This window comes from Talpa occidentalis, unplaced genomic scaffold (assembly GCF_014898055.3).
Source record: "Talpa occidentalis isolate TD23 unplaced genomic scaffold, MPIMG_talOcc4v2.1 talOcc4.2, whole genome shotgun sequence".
NCBI lineage: Eukaryota > Metazoa > Chordata > Mammalia > Eulipotyphla > Talpidae > Talpa > Talpa occidentalis.
The window spans coordinates 7,361,824-7,382,574 of NW_023602073.1; the positions used below are offsets into that span (position 1 = coordinate 7,361,824).

The 20,751-nt window shown below is 40.5% G+C and overlaps 1 protein-coding gene across 4 annotated transcripts in view; it reads left to right on the top strand.

The window, feature by feature from the left end:
* The window catches only part of CAP2 (cyclase associated actin cytoskeleton regulatory protein 2), a 154,780-nt gene that overhangs the window by 118,639 nt on the left and 15,390 nt on the right, over positions 1-20,751 (top strand). The window lies entirely within an intron of this gene.

Consider the following 20,751-nt stretch of genomic DNA (forward strand, 5'->3'; position numbering starts at 1 on the left):
TGGAATTTACCTCAAGGAAAACAGAAGATAAAACAGCAGCAACTATTTTATGAAAATGTCATGGTATAGGAGACTCTGGAAACTGCCTGCAAAACTTTTGTACAGAAAGAAGATGGTTGCCTGTGGTAAGAAGCCAGTGAAAAACTCGGCAGCCATTAAAATTGCATGAATGATAATTACACGGGAAATGATTTACCAGTGAGTGTTAAGTGATAAAGTGCAATGCAGACATTTACAAGTACCAGGATGGAATAGAGAGAGAGGAGAAATTGTAATAAAAATGGAAGGAAACAGGAAGGCTTGAAAATAGTTATAAATTTAAGAAGCTGGAACTATGAAGCAAATGGTGTTTGATTTCTCTTTTGGCATTTTAAAATTTATTGAATGATAGTTGTGAATGTGCAGTCCATCTGAGTGAGAAGCATCCTATTCCTGGGATACTAGCGATGCCAGCCTGTGTCTCCTCCCACTTTAATTCCCATGTGACTTGTCCACCTGACCTTTGCCATCCTGGTCAGCCTCGCCGCAGCTTCCCATGTCTCACTGGAGCCCAGCCCCCTCAAACTGTGCAATCCTGAATGCAACAATGCTCAGGTGGAACCAAGTCAAATTATTTATCTCAGATTGTCTCTCATTAATTACTTGAACACATTTTGTCCTGTATGACCTAAGTCCCCTGTAAGAGGCTCCCTTCTCTTCTCTAAGACTCAGGTGCAACATCACCCCTTAGAAACTTCCGTTAGTCTCCATTGACTCCCAGTCTGGGTAGGGCGCCTCTCCTCTAAGCTTCCTTCGTATCTTCTTCAGTGTGACTCAACCACAGCCCTTGGCATATTGAACTGTAATTTGTGTGTGCTTTAAGGGCTTGGAAACTCATTTCGTTCTCAGCATAGTGTCTGGCACAGAGGAAGTGCTCACTAAATGGTCTGCACTAAATTGTGACTCATGGGACTCTTAGAATCTTCCTTGCTTTTTTAGGTGACTGCACTTGATATAAAAAAGCTTTCCCTGTTACCTTTCAGTGGTCACAGTAGATCACCTAACCGGAGTAAATGTGGAACATGAAGTGACTCACTTGTGAATGCCTCACTGTCCTGAGAGCTGTCTTCCCTCACCTAACCTCAGTCTGCATATTGATGTAGGATGGCAGGCTTAATACCAAGGGAGAGCTTGTGACTTTTCCAGGGAGTGTGGAAATTCTGCCTTTGTCCCCCAACACATGCACATCAGATGCTGTTAACTCTGACCTCTAAAATGATTTCTCTTCATTCTCTGCTTTGCCTGTTTCCTCTATAGAGCTGAGATGCAGCGTGCATCATACATTGAGTTGATTATTTTCCTTCTGTCCATACCTATGGTTTCTGAGAAAAGAATTCATAAACATTTGAAGGGTTTTAATATGGAAGGTTTTGTGTGGATGCAGATGAGTGCTTATGTAGATGAATTGGAATTATTTTTCATAATTTTTCAATGAGATACTGTTTTGTTATGGGTCAATTTTTCAGAAAAGGAAGTTGTCACATGTTTGCGTGGAGATAGGTCATAGCTGGGGAACAGTAAATGAAAAATCAAGAGCCCTTGACTCGCTTATGGTTTTGTGGTAGATAAATGGAAAAAGAATGAGAACCCACTTATGGAAAACAATCATGTCAACAAACACTAGGCTATTAATTCTCTAATGGTGCCCATGGAAAATGAATAGAAAATTGCTTCTAAATGATTTGAATACCTTTAATGCAATGTAGAAAGCTGAGTAATTGTGTTTTGAATATAAAAGAGAATTATTAATTATATAAAAATTCTTGTAGTTGTTTTCCCTTGTTCATTAGAAATATATGCCTTGCCAAGTAACTTTCAAGGACAACCTATAGTAAGAAATCGATTTTGCACACACACATACTGTTCACAATACTAAAACAAGTTTCACCAAACAGTGCTTTCTCTTACCACATAAAACGTAGCCAGGCATTGTCTTTTCTATTTTATTTGTTTTTTAAAATAAAGTTCTGATTGAATACCCACAACCTGATTTCATGTCCCACCAATGGGTTACTGCTCACATTTTGAAAAAATTTTTATTAAATATGTATGCTATGTTTAGACAAAACATAAATGATCCTTAGAGCGTGCATTGGGTGGCATGGATTGCCATAATAATGTCAGCTATAATTGACTGGGCACATATTGTACTATGGGAATGTTCTATTCAAAATGGTAATCAGGGCCTCCCTGGTGGTGCAAGGGGTTAAGTCACAGCACTATGAAGCTATTTGCAGCCACTGCAGCATAAGTTAGATCCCCGGCCAGGGGGCTACCCACATGACACAGCAGACCTCTCCTGTCTCACCCGCTGCTCCCCTCAGCAGTGTATTTCAGTCATTCTGTCTGTTCTGCTCCCCACTCTGTCTCTGGTGAGTCCTCTCACCCCCCACACCTCTGGCCTCTACCCCAGTTCTTGTATGCATAAATAAATAAATCTTTTTTTTTTTTTTAAAAAAAAAAAGGTAATCGTTATAAAGCAGAATATTTTCTTTAATGGGTGAGTGGTTTGATAACATTTTATCCAGATATTTAAAGTGAGGAATGATTATGGTAAGAAAATGGTTCAGAGATAACACACATACCTACATACAAAATCTTTTGATAAACCGTAAGACATATCTAAAAAAACGTATTTCCTGATATTTTTTGTCCTCCACTAAAGTTTGGGGTAAAAAAGAAAAGATTAGAAATGATGTTATAAACATTAAGTTTTTAATTTTTAATCAAAATTTCTATTTAAATTATGAAAAACTGCTTAAAAGATTCCAAAGCATAACCCACAGCATGAATCAAACGTGTTCCTACTCACTTACTGGGGTCTATTGATCTACTAGCAAAATGCAGGGTAAAGTTATGGCCACAATCACAGCATTCTTGCAAAGAGGGAAGGGCTGCTAGGATTATCTGGTCAAATAACTAAAAATCATTTCATCTCATTGCCCACTGATCTCACCTCTGTGTATAAAAGGAGAGCATCCAGAGAAAATGCAGAAAGATTTGGTGTTGGTGTTGACGGATACCACAACATTGAAGAGTTTTAAGATACATGTTTCATCTCAAAAGACACAGTCAAAAAGCTTAGTTGAGGGGCCTTCCTGATGGCACCAGGGGTTAGGACACAACCTGTGAAACTGTCCGCAGCCACTGCAGCACTAGTTCGATTCCCCCAGCCAGCCAGGGAGCTACCCACATGGCGCAGCAGACCTCTCCTGTCTCCCTGTTGCTCCCCTCAGCAGTGTGCTTCAGTCAGTCTTCCTGTTCTGCTCCCCACTTTGTCTCTGGTGAATCCTCTCACCCCCCACACCTCTGGCCTGTACCCCAGCTCTTGTATGCATAAATAAATAATCTTTAAAAAAAAAGTTTAATTGACCTAACATCTCGAGTATTCTAAGAAGCCATTGTTTTCTTCTCTTTTCAAATTGCATTTTGAGAGCTGAGTTTCTTGGGATTTTTAGTCACCAACAGTTTGCTGCCAGAAACTCTTTGAGCTGCCAAGGCTATTTCTTTGTAAAAAAAAAATAATCGTGGCTACCCCAAGTTAACAGTTGTAACCAACTTAGCCTTCATTCAGGCTGCAGCTGTGCCAAGCAACTGCTGTTCTTTCAGTTTTCAGGTCAAAATACAAAACTTTGAGGACAGTGACTGGAGAGCGGGTTTGTGTGTGTGCACAAGTGTGCTGGCGTGCAAGAGGGATGCCTTTGGGGGTGAAGGAGCAGCTGTGGAGTAATCTATCTGGAATTTCTTGTTAGGTTTACTTGTGGTAAATGAAATCTTCTCAATTCTGTAAGTTTTTCCTTACCAGGGCCTTGGAAACTACTTGTAATGTTCAGTTATTTTAATTATTGGGAAGTCTTTTCCATATTATTTACATAGTTTTTCCTCAGTGCTGGAAAAAGTCCCTCAAAGTCCCTCAGAGGGACTTTGCTGAATAAATTGATCTTTTGGCAGGGACTCAATAAGGACACTGTTATTTATCATCCCTTGCAGTTGGTCAGATTTGTAATATTTGTTGGCAAATCAGACACTATAGCTGAAAGGCTGAAGCCTAATCTTTACACTTAAAATTACCAAAGTAACTGTTTTTCTGTGAATTATGCAGTTCTTCATTCAAGCTATTATTCTGGACTGTGAGAATCTGGCCAGAAAAAAGGTCACAAAAAGTTTTTTTTGAGTAGGGTAAAATATGATTATTTTCTCGACTTTCTGGCATTAACCTGTGGACCAATTCCTGTCCTTTCATAAGTCTCCCATAATTACTTTAGCTTTGAGAACGTGGGTACAATTATTTATAGAATAGATTAAAATTGCACATAGATGAATGTGTACAAAATCTTCCATAATAATGATGAATTTTTCTTGATAATAATGTGGATTTAACAAATCTCACACCCCAGTTGTCTCCATCCTGTCCTCCCCAGAAAATGCAAATAGTTGGGAGGGGGTACAGTTACAGCCAAGGTGGGGTTCTGTTTTTCCCAAAGCAAAACACTCTGTGAATGCACCTTTACCTCCAGGGGGGTATTTCTTTTCAGCTTGTTGCTCAAGGTAAAGGCTAAATATCCATTAACAAAGCAAAAGTTTAACTGTTTGCTGGTGATCAAATTAAAACTCAGCCAGAGGGTATCTTCACTTATTATAAATAATGTAAACTCTGCAGCATGTCATTAAATATGTATGTCTTGTTAATTTTTATGTCTTCTGGCCTCTCTAACTACTTCTTGATATTTACAAGTGAAAGTTGTTCTCAATCTCTCACAGCTATTGTTTGTGGTATTTTTTTAAATTTATTTTTACATCATTGTTCATTTTTAAACAATGTTTGCTTCCCCCCACCCCCTCAGGTATAGTCCCCATAGAGTTTCCTTCCCCAATGCACCTGTGCACCATCACCTCAGTCCCCTGTGCTCCTCGCTCCCCCTCTCTGATCCCTCCCCCTCCCTCTTCCCCTGGTTTATAATTATCTGTTTTTGCTTTGCTGTGTTTTATACTGTTTTTTTTTTTTTAAGATTTATTTATTTATACATATAAGAACCGGGGTACAGGCCAGAGTTTGGGGGGGGTGAGAGGATTTACCAGAGACAGAGTGGGGAGCAGAACAGGCAGATCTACTGAAATACACTGCTGAGGGGAGCAGCGGGTGAGTCAGGAGAGGTCTGCTGCGCCATGTGGGTAGCTCCCTGGCCAGGGATTGAACTTGTGCTGCAGTGGCTGCGATGAGCTTCATAGGTTGCATCGCAACCCCTTGCCCCACCAGGGAGGCCCCTATACTGTTATTTTTTTACACTGATGTCTTATTGGGTTCCCCTATATTCCTGCTATAAGTGCTATCCAATATTTTTCTTTTTCCTTCTGGCTTATTTCACTGAGCATAATTCCTTCTAGCTCCATCCACGTTGCTGCAAATGGCACGAGTTTATCTTTTTTGTCAATCTTTCACATCGAAATGTTCATCTGGAACTTGTACGAAACCTGTGCCTTCAGATTATTATCAAGGTGAACGGGGGAAGCTTCAGATAGTGCTTCACTTGTCTGCATCCACAAAGCTTATTGATCTTCTCTATGGATTTATGGACGGGGCCTCACCAGTCTACCTGACCACAGCTACATCTAGTCTACTTAATTGCTCTTGGGTTTTAGCTCCCTTTGGGGCTTTGGGTAGCTAATTAACTTTCGTTCTCTTATGGAAGAGATCCATAGTACTCAGAGGGAGTTAGGCATGTCACTGACTGACAGTGGAACTCCCAACGCAGATGATGAAGTTCATTTGGAAATGACTGAGTTTAGCCTGATAGAGACTACATAATTAAATAAACATGGCTGGGGCCTCCCTGGTGGCACAAGGGGTTAAGCACAGCATTATGAAGCTATCTGCAGCCTCTGTGGCACGAGTCCCTGGCCAAGGAGATACCCACGTGGTGCAGCAGACCTCTCCTGTCTCACCTGCTTCTCCCCTCAGCTATATATTTCAATGGATCTGCCTGTTCTGTGCCCCACTGTGTCTCTGGTGAATCCTCTTACCCCCTGCACCTCTAGCCTATACCCCAGCTCTTATATGCACAAATAAATAAATCTTTAAAAAAATTAAAAATAAATAAATAAATATAAACAGGGCTGAAGCACCTACTGTACACCAGCTTCTGGGCAAAGGGCTGAGAATACAAAGATGGATATATGGTACAGTAGACATAGTACTCTCTACCGAAATTCACTTTCTAGTTGAAGAACATATAGACAATAGAATGTTAATGACTAGGGGGAGGTCAGCACAAAGCAGGATGCGTAAACCAGGGTACTATGGGAAGGACACCAGTTCCTGAAGTGCGATGCTGTTCTTAGGCCAATAAGCATCTGGGAGCTTGGAAAAATGCAGAAGCTCAGTTCACCCCAAACTTCTTTAGTGAGAACTTGCACTTTGACAAGGTTTACTCAAGATGATTTATATACATATTAAAGTTTGAAAAGTCCAGTTCTTGTATATTCAGATTAGACCAAAGGTTTCCATCTTGAGAGAAACTCAAGGAGGAATTTTTACCCATGCATTTGTTTAATGAGTCATTTATTAGCTATCTACAACATATAAAGCATGCACTAGACATTATATTTATGCTACAGCTTCTGCCATCAAGGAGCAGGTGCAAATATAAATTATGAGGCAAATACAAATAACAACAATACAAAGCCATGTTGGAAAACAAACTTTACTACTTAGACTCCAGGTGAGTAGGAACAGCTACTGAGGACTCACATTGAATTAACGTCTTGAGGACTCCTACAGTCCCTCAAGACCTTAACTCAATATATTGTTACTCAGAAAAAAATAATTTTCATTAAAAAAGTAGCAACATCTAGCTTTATAGTTGAGGTACACTAAGACAGAGCATCTTTTGCCTGGATGCCTGGGAGTATCATAGTTTCATTAAAAATACAGAAGTCAACAGAAGGAGCTAGTCTGGAAGAGCAAGAAAAATGTTCACATCAGCTTCTGCCATATTGTGTTTGGGATGCAGGTGAGATGGAGACGTAAAAATGAAAGTCCTAAATTCATTAGAGAGGTTGATATAAAGATGATATTTAAAAGATGAAAAGATAGAAAAAATAGAATATGATGGAAAATAAAACCTTGGGGGGACTTGTCATTTAGAGTATGAAGTAAATCAGTCAAGGCCAGAAAGAACAAAGAGGAGAGGACCCAGTAAAAGAGTTCAGGCTCTCAAGAAAGATAGACTAGCACTATTTACAATAACAAAGTTATAGAAACAACCCAAGTGTTCCAAGACAGATGAGTGGATGAGGGAGATGTGGTATATATACATGGTGGAATACTACTCAGCTATAAAAAAGATGAACTCTCATTTTTGACCACTTGGATGAACTGGAGAGAATTATGCTAAGAGAAACAAGTCAGAAGGTGAAAGATAAATGCTGGATGATTTCACTATTTTGTAGAATATAGAGAAACAAACCAAAGGAACTGACAAAACTCCAGAAAACTTAGAAATAAGACTGCAGAATTGAGGCTACTGGAGAGAGAGGGTGGAAACAAAGGGAGGAGAAATCCAATGGTCTATGGTAAAGGAATACAGGTCTATGGTGGGGCTAGTGTGGTGATGGCTGAGGAGGTGTGAGTCTCTTCCCCTAAATCACATACAGTGTGGCAAACCAGTGTTACCCCAGTTTTAAAAAAAATAATCCTCTTAACTTATCAACCACTTCTGAAGGAAAAAAGACAGATTGGGGAAAAAAAGAAAGAAAAGGAGAATCTACTGAAATCTCAATAGATTTGCATATTATCACCTCCAACTCCCTATTTTTTTAAATCTACAGAAAGAGAAGGTTGAAACTGAAAATTTCACTTTTCAAAGTTAATCTTTTTTTTCTTTTTTCATGAAGGGGCTATTTAATATAATTTAGTGAAATGGAAAAAAAGACTGATACCAATTTGGGGTACTAAGAATTTGAATAAGAAGATTTTGTGTAATGGGCTTCTAATTATTTATGGGAAAGATTATTGCTTATAGCTTTAATTTCTGCCTTTTGAAGTTTGGGAACCATTGCTGGATTTTTATCTTTACCTACACTAAAGTGAGTATATGTCAAAAACAAATATGTGTTATTTCATATACAATAGTTAAGAGTTTGCTGTACTTTGAGGCTCTAAGTAAGTGTTTGATATTTAGAACAATTTTTATTATCTCATAAATGCCTTTGAGTTTTATTGTTAGTTGATAAGAATACATAAATATTTTAAAGTATTTAAATGTTTTTCCTCTTTAAATCAAAACAGTAGTAACTTTTAAAACTGTCTATTTAATGATCAAGATTATTTTATTTACTGGAACTTTTTCATAGCCAAGAACTCAAACTATCTAAATCTGTATGCCAGCAAATTAATGTACGTTCCTAATTTATTTAAACCATCGCCTCAAATATTTCAGTTAAGTGTTTCAATTAAAATTCTTCAATGTGTAATGTTGAAGGCACTTGTGTAATTGGGAGTGTCCTGTCGCCACTCTCCCAGCCCCTCCTAGAAAAATCAGGCAATTGGGATTTAAGAGTGCAGACAGAGGTGCTCCCCAGAGCAGAGTAGGGGTGCTTAGGTAGGAGACTTTGAACTGTCAGCCCCAGCCCAGGGCAGAGCCCCACTAGGTACCTCAAGCTCTTCATCCACCCCTGGATCCAACCTCATCTTCTAGGACTCCCCCACTTCCTGAAACTGGGCCTCCCCAAATTTGTCCCCATGACAGAAAAGCTCTATCTCCCTGTCTCTCCCCACCCTCCAGTAAGAAAGAGCAATAGCAGGCAAAGCCTTTGGTCCATCCTTTTAAGGGTTGGCAAATCTTCCTTCTTTAAAAAGTGACTTTTTGGTGAGGATAACTCTCCTACATTGCTGGAGGGAGTGCAAACTGGTCCAACCACTATGGAGAGCTGTCTGGAGGTTTCTCAGTCTACTAATAATGGAGCTACCACATGATCCAGCAATTCCACTCCTAGGGATCTACCCAAAGGACACAAAAACAATGATTCAAAAGAGCACCTGTACCCCTATGTTTATTGCAGCACTATGTACAATAGGGAAAACTTGGAAACAACCCAAATGCCCAAAAATAGATGACTGGATCAAGAAGATGTGGTACATATACATAATGGAATATTACTCAGCAATCAAAAAGGATAAACTCATGCCATTCGCAGCAATGTGGATGGAGCTAGAAGGAATTATGCTCAGTGAAATAAGCCAGAGGGGGGGAAAAATATCGGATGGTTTCACTTATAACAGGAATATAGGGGAACCAAATAAGACATCAGGGGGAAAAATAGTAACAAGTACAAAACATAACAAAGTGAAAACAGACAATTATAAGCCAGAGACATCCTGCAGGGCAGGAGGAGGGAGAGGGATCAGAGGGAGGGAGGGAGCAGCACAGGGGACTGAGGTGATGGTGCACGGGTGCCTTGGGGAAGGAAACTCTATGGGGACTGCACCTGAGGGGGAGGGGGGAAGCAAATATTATTTAAAAATGAACAATGATGTAAAAAAAATTTTTTAATTAATAAAATAAAATAAAATATGGTATGCAATATTTTTTTAAAAATGACTTTTATCTTTTCAAATAGCCAAAAGTCAGTGAGATGCTCTTTGGTGGAGAATTAATTCAAACCATACTCCTTTCTGGAAAAAGAAACAGTATAAAGACATGATTGATCATTTGGCATGTCTGTTTTCACAAGCAGGTCAGAAGGCAATCCCGTAAGCAAGTTTGAGTCGTGGTAGATTCACTGCACAAGTGTGTAGTAGCAGAAGGTAATGCCCGGAGAGACAGGACTAATGTGGATCCCTAAGTTGCTCTGTGATTGCTAACAATTCAGTTGCGTTTGTCTGTTGCAATGATAGTGCTTCTGTCCCCCACTCCTAGATTCCTCTTCCTTTTTTAATTAATTAATTAATTAATTTTCTTACATTGTTGTTCACTTTTGAACAGTGTTTTATTTCTCCCTTTACATGTAGTCCTCGTAGTTTTCTCACTACTATTACACCCATGATCCATCACCACAGTCCCTTGTGCTCTTCCCTCCCTTGTTTAACCCCTCTCCCTCCTACTCCCCTGCTGTATCCTCAAATCTATGGTCAATTTGCAAGTTTTATCTTTTTCCTGACCCTTTGTTTGGTTTTTCTATATTCCACATATAAGTGAAACCATCATTTATCTTTTTCCTTCTGACTTATTTCACTGAGCATGATCCCTTCCAGCTCCATCCATGTGGCTGTGAATGGCATGTGTTTATCTTTTTTGACTGCTGAGTATTATTCCATTTTGTATACACACCACATCTTCTTGAAGTAGTCATCTGTTTTGATGCATTTAGGTTGTTTCCAAATCTTGGCTATTGTAAATAGTGCTGCAGTAAACATAGGGGTGCAGGTTTCCTTTTGAATTTGTGTTTTTGTGTTCTTTGGGTAGATTCCTAGGAGTAGAATCACTGGATCATATGGTAGATCCATTTTCAATGTTTTGAGGAGCCTCCATGCAACTTTCCATAGTGGTTGGACCACCAGAAATGCAAAAACTGGAATCCCCTTCCTTTTGCTTTCTTGTGTCAACCCCAACCATCCAGCCTTCTAGGTCTGTCTCAAATGGTCTTCTCTCCAGAAAACCTTTCTAATCTCCTCTGCTTGTCCCCATGCCTGCCCAAAGTTGGAAGTTGGCCTTTCCTTTCACAGATCACCCCAGAGCACTTCTTAAAATTTATACTTAGTTTATGATGCTTAGCACTATCTACCTTATAAAGCAGTTATTTACTCATGTCAGTAAATATTTATGAAATATCTAACATGTTTCAGACTCTGGGCCACATTAAAATGAGTAATGAGTGGATTTTCAGTACTCAAGCTTGGTAGATGACCAGATCTGAATTCACAGATAAATAAATACAATATAATGTGAAGTATCATAATGAGGGTGTTCCTACCAGATCCTTGTAATAAAAGAATCAGGAAATTTCTCTTAGGAGAGGTCCAGAAAAACCTACAAAAGAAGAGAGCTTTGTGATCAGCCTTGAAGAATATGTAAGAGTTTTCTAGAGAGTAAACTGGGGAAGAATCTTCCAACAATGTTACGGCCTTAGCACAGAAGGCCGCAGCCAAGTGTCCCTTGTCTAGGGACATAGAGTCTTCTCCTTCATCTGAAGCAGCGAGCTCATTAGACCAGGGTCCTTTTCCCTTTATACCTGGGGCCTGGACTGGCCCGGGACTTAAATGCAGACACTATGCAAACATATTTGCTAAACTGAACATGTTAATTTGTAATCATATTTCTTTACAAGGCAATTTCCAGAATATCAAACCACTAACTGTGCAGATTATATCCGCGTTTTGAAGCCCTGTGAATATTTCTTTATCTCTTCTAGCAAATGATGGTAATGGAAATGGATGCTGCATTTTATTGCAGACAACAGCATATTGCTCACAAATACCTAATTTGCGTTGCCCCTAATTCCCAGTTGGTATAAACTCCGGAAATGCAAGCTAATCACCGATTAACAAAAAGGTTTTCTTAAGAACTAGTGAAAGGTACTGATTGTCTTAAAGGTAAAATAAACCTTTTCTAGAATATAAGATAAAGCCTAGCCCTGGTAAAGCTTTTTGGTCCAGGTTATCCCACTGAGGCAAACCAAGCTAATCACAGATCCTTTCTCAGACCTAAGAATGAGGTAGCCTTTTCTGTGTATTTTGGAACTGAAATTGAGACAATAGTTGCTCTTTCTTAGTGTACCTCAGCTATAAAGCTAGGTGTTGATACTTTTTTTTAATTGAAAACTATTTTTTCTAAGTAATGATATACATGATATAGAACCAAATATAAATTATCCTTATAATTTATCATGAATTATATAATTATTTTTAAGCCTTTTTTAAAAAAAAGATTTATTTATTTATTTATACAAGCACTGGGTACAGTCAGAAGTGTGGGAAAGTGAGAGAATTTACCAGAGCCAGAGCAGAGCGGGGAACAGAACAGGCAGACTGATGGAGTACACTGCTGAGGGGAGCAGCGGGCACAGCAAGAGAGGTGCTTCGCAGCCCAGCACTCAACCGCTGCGCCACCAGGGGAGACCCATGAATTATATAATTATAAATTAATTATTGTAAATCATCCCTCCTCCCCCACCTTTACCAGATATGGATAATTTGAGAAATGTTTCTTTCTGACTCTAAAATCTGCAAGTTTTTTTTTTTTTTTCCATCTTTAATTCAATGACAGTTCAGACCTAGACTTCTTTGGTCAAATAAAGTAGTTCTCCAGATAATTCAACCCACATGTCACTATCTGTGTTCATGGAACCGTTGGCTTATCTATAGTCTGTCTATTTCATGGATGGACTTACCTACCTTTAACTCTGAAAATTTTGTCCGTGGAAAAAGTTTATCTTTCTTTTTTTATGAGAAATTTTATTTTCAAGCTGCCAATGTTGGCAGACAAGAAAAGACAGTCAGGAAATCCCAGATTTGGTCCAGATAACCGGAGGAAAAGCAAGGCCAAGCAAGTCATTAAAGCTGCTTATCGAGACAATTTATGCAAAGTAGCTCAATCACAGGAACAGATGAGGCTGTGTTGAGTGTACGACATGCAGCGACCACTCAAGGGTGGGACGGATGGGACAGAGTGAGTCCCTGAGCAGTATTGCCCAAACAGGCAAATCTGGTCTGGCATTTCCATTAACTTTCCTCCTATACTTCCATTTTGGAATAAGCATGCTTGAGTCCTGCCTCTGAAGAAAACGAATCAAAATGCCCCCCGACCCACATCTTTTAATTTTTATTTTTAATTTTTTCATCTGTGGCCAGAGGTCCCATCCCCTTGGCATTCTTCCTTTTTTTTTTTTTTTAAGATTTTATTTATTTATTTTTGAACTGAGGTACAGGTCAGAGGTGCAGAGAGTGAGAGGATTCACATGAGACAGAATGGGGAGCAGAACAGGTGGATCTACTGAAATACACTGCTGAGGGGAGCAGCAGGGAAGACAGGAGAAGTCTGCTGTGTCATTTGTGGGTCAGCTCCCCAGCTGGGGATCAAATTCAGGCCCCAGCAGTGATAATGCTGAGACTTACCCCCTAGGCCACCAGGGAGTCCCCCCATCTAATAATTTTGATGGCAAGTAAATACTGTCATTACATTTGTGGAAACGTGGAATTCCCAGTGTTCTGATTCCATGGATGAAATAGGAAATATTCCCTACATGGACATTTTAATAATTAATAATACATTAACAATGTATGCTGTCAATATTTTGTTGTCCATCGTTGTAGTATTTTTAATAATTCTGTTTTCTCAGAATTATTTTGTTTTATTTATTTATTTTTAATTAATTTTTTTTTATATTTTAAAAGGACAGGTTTAGTAGGAAAAGGACAAGATGCTTGCACACACACAAGCAAACAGAAAGAGCCACCGCTGCTGCTTGCAAGGCAAAAGTTTTGTGAAAAGAAACACCTGTATAGTTACAGGCAGGCAAGAGATTGGCCTAGAAATTTTATTTTAAATGGCAAAAGATGTCTCAAAATTTTAAGGTGTGATAAAAATAAGAGTTTAAAAAATATTCACTTTAATATCCACTACACTATACAGTGATGGCCTCTTAGTTCATGTACCATCTTTTTTTATTATCTGCCATTAAAAACGTGATACAAATAGGAATGTAAAAATGACTAATTTGAAATATACTAACTTCACTAAGTTTTTGATCAAAATACATCTTGCAGAAAATGGAAAGAAATTAGTTTTGGGCCTCCCTGGTGGCCTAAGGGGTACGTCTCAGCGTAATTTCTGCTGGGGTCTGAGTTTGATCCCTGGCCAGGGAGCTACCCACACGGTGCAGCAGACCTCTCCTGTCTCACCCGTTGCTCCCCTCAGCAGTGGATTTCAGTAGATCTGCCTGTTCTACTCCCCACTCTGTCTCTGGTGAATCCTTTCTCATCACCTCCCACCCACCCACGCACATACCTCTGGCCTACACCCCAGTTATTCTATGCCAAAAAAAGAAAAAAGAAATTAGTTTTGACATCTAAGCAAATCCCAAATTATGACTTTGCTGCTATGAAAACTGTCTGATCTTGTGGTCTATCAGAGGTTTATCATCCTCTCATTTAAGATGTACCATATTACCTAGAACATTTGAGATTCTTTGTCTTGGGGAAAATTTTACAAAACATTTTACAAAAATGTTCGGTATAAAGCATTTTGATGGCGCGCAGACCTCTCCTGCTTCCCACTGCTCCCCTCAGCAGTGCGTTTCGTCGGTCTGCCTGTTCTGTTCCCCGCTCTGGCTCTGGTGAATCCTCTCACCCTCCCGCGTTTCTGACTGTACCCAGTGCTTGTATAAATAAATAAATAAATAAATAAATCTTTAAAAATAAATAAATAAATAAAGCATTTTGAGCTCCTGTGGGCCTCTCTGAGGCATGTCGATGTGTCTGTGACTGAAATGGTGTTTTAATTTTTAAACTGCTCAAGTTAAACTGCTGCCCTGTTGCCCTCGGGCTCATGTAAGTTGTCACCTGAAGGCCATGAACTATTAACCAGGTGATTGATGAGTCGGGATATCTCCAAGGTGGGCAGCTAAAGAGAGACCAAGGAGCAGAAGGAGCCTCTATGTGTGCCTGCAGTGGTGTGCAGGAGTATTAGGGTGGTGGCGGTAAGGCAAGGATGGGGTGCAATGAAACCCATAAACTATACCGCGCCTGTCAGCTGTCTCCTTTGGTAGTTTCATCTGTGATCTCTGCAAACACTTAAAGACAGGTGGCTCAAAATATGGCTGTCATCAAACAGGTTTTGTAGAAGAAACATCGTAACAAAAGCTCTGTTATGAGGGCCGCCTTCCCCTGTTACGAGACTGTACGTGATCTTTTTATTTTCTTGGTCTCTGCTTTTTTTAAAAAATGGTAAAAATACAGGCCAGGATGTAGGTTGCTTGACTGATGCTTAAAGCTAGAGATGAATGTCATCTCCATATACATTTCCCCATTGCCTCAGCCCCCTAGAGCTTCTCCTAGGCTGAAGACCCCCAAAGCATTTGAAGGCAAAGTTTCAGAAGCCCCTTTTGTGATTGCCCTGAGGCCACCCTCTAAGAAGAGCTGGACACCCCCTTTTTCGTGCCCCCAGTGTCCCAAGTTCCAGCAGCTGTCCCCCCTCTAACGAACTTCCCCATCCCAGGATCTGCAGCCCCTGGCAAGGGAGTAACAGAATGAAGTTCTGTTTATGTCAAATCATCATTGTTAGCCCTGTTGTTTGGTTTCAAAAGCTTAGAATTTAAAATGTGAAAGTTGAAATTTTCCAAAGCAATTTGTTTATGGTGGACAGAATTCAAGAAAATCTTAGAAACCTATTTTTTTTAAGAAAAGATTTATTTGGGCCTCCCCGGTGGTGCAGCTGTCGAGCGCTGGGTTGCAAAGCTGCCCACAGCCTCTGCAGCACCAGTTTGATCCCCAGCCGCCAGGCGGCCGAGGGTCCCACATGGCGTGCAGTCCTTTCCTGCCACGCCCGCTGCTCCCCTCAGCAGTGTACTTCGTCAGTCTGCCTGTTCTGCTCCCTGCTCTGTCTCTGGTGAATCCTCTCATCCCCGACATCTCTGGCCTGTACCTCAGTTCTTACATGCATAAATAAATAAATTTTTTTTAAATAAAATAAAAAGATTTATTTATTTTTGCATACAAGAAGAACCAGGGTACAGGCCAGAGGTGCAGTGGGTGAGAGGATTCACCAGAGACAGAGCAGGGAGCACAACAAGCAGAGCCACTGAAATACACTGCTGAGGGGAGCAGTAGGTGAGATAGGAGAGGTCTGCTGTGCCATGTGGGTAGCTCCCTGGCCGACTGGAGTTTGAACTCATGCTACAGAGGCTGCAGATAGATTCACAGTGCTGTGCTTAACCCCTTGTGCCACCAGGGAGGCCCAGAAACCTTTTCTTTTTTTTAACTTAGGCGGATATGTTTCACTATTTGCTTAATTTGGTCAGAAGAAAACACTGACCTCTTTCTAAGTGCCGTATTAGTCCTACGTTTACAAACTTGACAAAATGATTAATTGGACTCAATTTCTAGATTATTTAGATCCAAAACTGAACTGTACCCAAATGTACTGGATAACTAAGGCAACAGTGTTTGGGGGGCGGATAGAAGTGGGTTGTTGATTAACATATGTAATTGCTATCAACAAAACAATGTGAAGTTTTCATTTAAGAGCTGGAAGTAGTTTCCTTTTTAGAACAAAATCTAAATTCTAACATAATAAAACCATTAGTAATTATTTCCAGTAACAGCTAATGAAAAAATTTCCAATATGCATTAGTACACAGCTATAATATATTAATGCAGTTATTTACCTTTTATGTATAGCATCTAACCAAAGCATAATCAGCTTTCCACATGCCACATACAATGGTTTCATTGTTTTATCATTGTTCTTCATATATTTAACAGAGGAGGCAGCTGTGCCCAGGCAGTCCTGTTGAAATTAACTTAGAGAAAGGGATTTGCCTACTTTTTAAAAAGTCTTTCTACCTTTCCCTCCAAATAAAAAAGACATAATCAAACACCTGCTCTAAAAATTCATCTTAACAGAGCTTTCAAAAGCAGGGCGTAGGTTTTATGCTGTGTTCTTGCAATATGAGTGAACTTTTGCTCCCTGAATATGACCATTTAAAATCATGATTTGGAGGCTTTCCTTTTCTTTGAGTTATAAGCCACGGTTACAATGACTTTAATAAAATGATAGCTTCTCAATTGTTTCCTCTCGGGAACTCTAAGATACTTAAGAGACTCATTGATCAATATAACAAAGTAGTAAAAAAATATTCATGTAGGTCACTGCTGCTCGGAGGTGCCTATTCCTTTCTCCTTAAGGGTCCTCCTTTGCTGTTCTCACTTCACTTTCATCTGTCATCGTGTGCAGATCGCAGGATCTCAGAATCCTGTAGGTCCCGAGCTTTCGGGTTTCTAACCCTACACTGTAGAAACAAATGAGCCTAAGGCCTCCCTTTGGCACAGGGTGTTAAGCACAGCATGTGAAGCTGTCTGCAGCCTCTGCAGCACAAGTTCGAGCCATGGGCAGCCAGGGAGCCACCCACATGGGGCAGCAGACCTCTCCTGTCTCTCCCGCTGCTCCCCTCAGCAGTGTATTTCAGTCAATCCACCTGTTCTGCTCCCTACTCTGTCTCTGGTGAATCCTCTCACCCCCTCACACCTCTGGCCTATGCCCCAGTTCTTGTATGCATAAATAAATAAATCTTTTTTAAAAAAGAAGAAAGAAATGAGCATAAATGTGAGGGTAAAATACTAAAAAATATATATTTTTTTTTATTAAGCAAAGGCTTCTTTTAGAAGAGCCTGAAATATTGAGAGCTTGCAGCTAAAGGGCATCTTTCACTGATTCTTTATTCCACATTGTACTCCTGCCCGCATAGCCTCCATTCAGAGAAATGAATGCAGTGAATAATCATTCATTGAATTCTATCTGCTATGACGCTCCCGGGTCCCTGAAACTGGTGTTGTTGAGTCGGAGGCTTTTCCCAGACCTTCTTCTTAGCACCTTCCAGACAAGTTGGCCATCTGGAGCTAGCCTTTTCTGTCTACACCGACCTGACTCAACAGGAACTGTGCCAGAATTACTCTCTTCTGGTGCCTCTTCTCCTTTCAACTCCATTCCCCCAGCACCTATAGCCTGCTGGAGGTGAGAATGAGAAGGGGTGCATTGATCACCCAGTGGGCGGCTGAGACTATGGCCCTGATCTCGTCCACTATTTCCCATTCAGTCTGGAGAACATGGTATGTTACCTCTGCATGAACCACACCAAGAGGCAATGCCCTTCAATCTCTAGTAACTAGGAAGAGGGTCAGGATTGGGACCTCATCCCAGAATAGCCAGAGCACTAGGCAAGGAACCAAGATTTGGATGCAACTGCCTATTACTGGATATAGTGGGTGCTTGGGAGAAATGGATGAGATCATTTTCTGGAACAGTCATAACAAACCAGCATGAAGGATGGCTGGAAGCTGAGGATCCAGTGTCAACGCCAGGACATCCTGTATCCCCACGGGGGTCAAGCCTGGTTCCACAGTGGCCATAGGTGCTTGTCAGCTCTTACGTTACAGAGAAAGGAGTGTGGGATAAACACTAAACACCTCCCAGTTCTTCAGCTGTTTCTATTCTATTCTGAGAGCAGTATGTTGAGGTAACCCTTGTTTCTGGCTCTTTCATTTGACTAGTGACTATCAAAAAGAAAATCAATCAGGGCCTCCCTGGTGGTGCAAGGGGTTAAGAGGCAACCCATGAAGCTGTCTACAACAACTGCAGCGTGAGTTCGATCTTCAGCCAGGGAGCTACCCACATGGCACAGCAGACCTCTCCTGTCTTGCCTGCTGCTCCCCTCAGCAGTGTATTTCAGTCAGTCTGTCTGTTCTGCTCCCCGCTCTGTCTCTGGTGAATCCTCTCACTCCCCCACACCTCTGGCCTGTACTCTGGCTCTTGTATGCATAAATAAATAAATCTTTTTAAAAAATCAATCAAATAACATAAAGGATTTTCCTGGAGATGGCTTTCGAACCAAGCAGATGTGTGCTTGAATTATGTCTCTTCCATTTACTGATCCTTTAGTGTTGGGTCAGCGTTCCTGATTTTCTGCTTTATATTTTGTTGAAGAGGGATTTTAATATAGACTCAAGAATACTGTCATGACAGATAACTTCATCTGAGCACAGAGCAGAGAGTGTTTGGTCGCAGACACCCACCCCTAGGAGATTTACACGTCGATGCCTGTGTCCCACCTCTCTGAGAGCATTTCTGCCCCATGACCTGGGGGATCCCCATATGGTTCCCATATTTAGACAAGTTTGGAAGCCCCTGGCATAGAGTCTGTCCTCTACTGGATGTTAATATCTGGTACATGAATGGAAACCATCAGCGCCTGGTACATTCTAGACTTCCTAGATTTCTCAGCCCCCTTCGCTCCCCTGAGCATCTCTGCTCAGTGTGGGAGCCTGAAGACATGGTGTCCAGCTGTGATCCCAGTAGAGGTGGCTGTCCCCACAACAGGCCCACGTGCAAATGTAGAAAGCTCTGGAATCAAGTTGTAACATCCCACAGGAGGTGAGGCGGAGAAAGAGGCTGATAAGTTGCACGCTGCAAGGGGCAGCCCATGGAGATCTTGTTAAGGGAACATCTAATGAGTTTGTTTTCAAGTCCACTGTACAGTAAAGCCCCTGAATGCTAATTGTGAAGTAACCTAGGAAACCAGAGCTTAGTTTTGTGAGCTCGCAGAGGCTGATACAGGAATAAGCCAGAACGTACAAAGGAAATCTCGAAGGCAGTTTCCACTGGTCCTGATTTCTCATATTTGAGGGCTTTTCTCTTTTCTTTTTCTTTTCTTCCCTTTGATCAATGAACACTTTTATTACCAAAAAATTTACAGTGCAGTGTAATTATGTCTTACAAGATAATTACAAGATTTATGTTATAACATTAATTCACAATATCCTTCCGATCATATGGGCCCTAAGTGTCCAGTAATGGGACAGAGTTTAAAGTTAGGTAGTAAATGTCTTATATTCTCAGTCATGTCAGTTTACATCACTTGTGCATATTATAATCACGTCGGTTCCATCAAGATACGAGGCAGGCAGGAAAATGCAGTCTTTAGCAAGATGATTGACACTGTCCATCACGCCACTCATTATCGCTACCTTTAGTGCACCTGCCGTACATATATTTTGAGTTCTTTTCTTTTGAGATACAATTAAATAGTCCCATTTTTAGTTTCCTAGCCAACATTCGTTGCAACAAATCTTTTGATTGGTGTTCCTGAATCAGCCATCAGTTCCAAAGAGTTGAACACGTAGCTTATTGGTTTCAGAGTCCTCTAACGACTCTTAGAAAGAAGCTCCGATTTCTGAGAGCAAAGGAACCACCTGTATCCTTCTACAACTAAGAAGCCAGCGCCATCTCCCCTTTCCACAACTTCAGGGGTCTATAAGCAGCAGAGTCCACATGCAGGAGAGTCATCCCAGCACTGAATGTGTCAGTGATCGTGTGTTTATGACCCTCAGTGTCTGGAACAAAGAACTGGAATATTGTTGGATGCACAAAGTTTATATGATGTTCTTGTGATGCAGAGCAATTCTCAAATGTCACCCCAGGAACATAATAGAATACATTTAAGATACTGAAAAAAAATGTGGCCAATGTCAAGACCTCTGCAGTCATTTTCTTTTTGACCTGAGAATCCTAATGGAGTCAGTCTGGTCTCCCTTAGAAACAAGAAACAAGCCATCACAAATTATATCTTCAAGACATGCACCCTCCAACTTGCTCAGTTTTAAGGCATGCATTCTGAGTAAGAGAAGCATCTTTAATTTGCAGCCTAATTCTATACTTAATAGGGTTCCTGTAAGTGCTTTGAAAATAGTGTTTTTTCCCCAACTGAAAATTATTTACAGGTGAAAACTTCAGGTGATAATGATACTTTGTAATCCTGAGTGGGTGATGAAAATAAGAATATGTTATCTGTGTAAAAAGCTCACATGTAAGTGATAGTTCCTATTTTGTATCTGTATTGAAAATATGTGTCCCATTTCTACCAGATTCGATTGCTCAGTTTCCTATTTTGTAAATCATATAAGCTTATAATTCCTTAGGAAAGGTGTACAGTTTTACTTCAAGG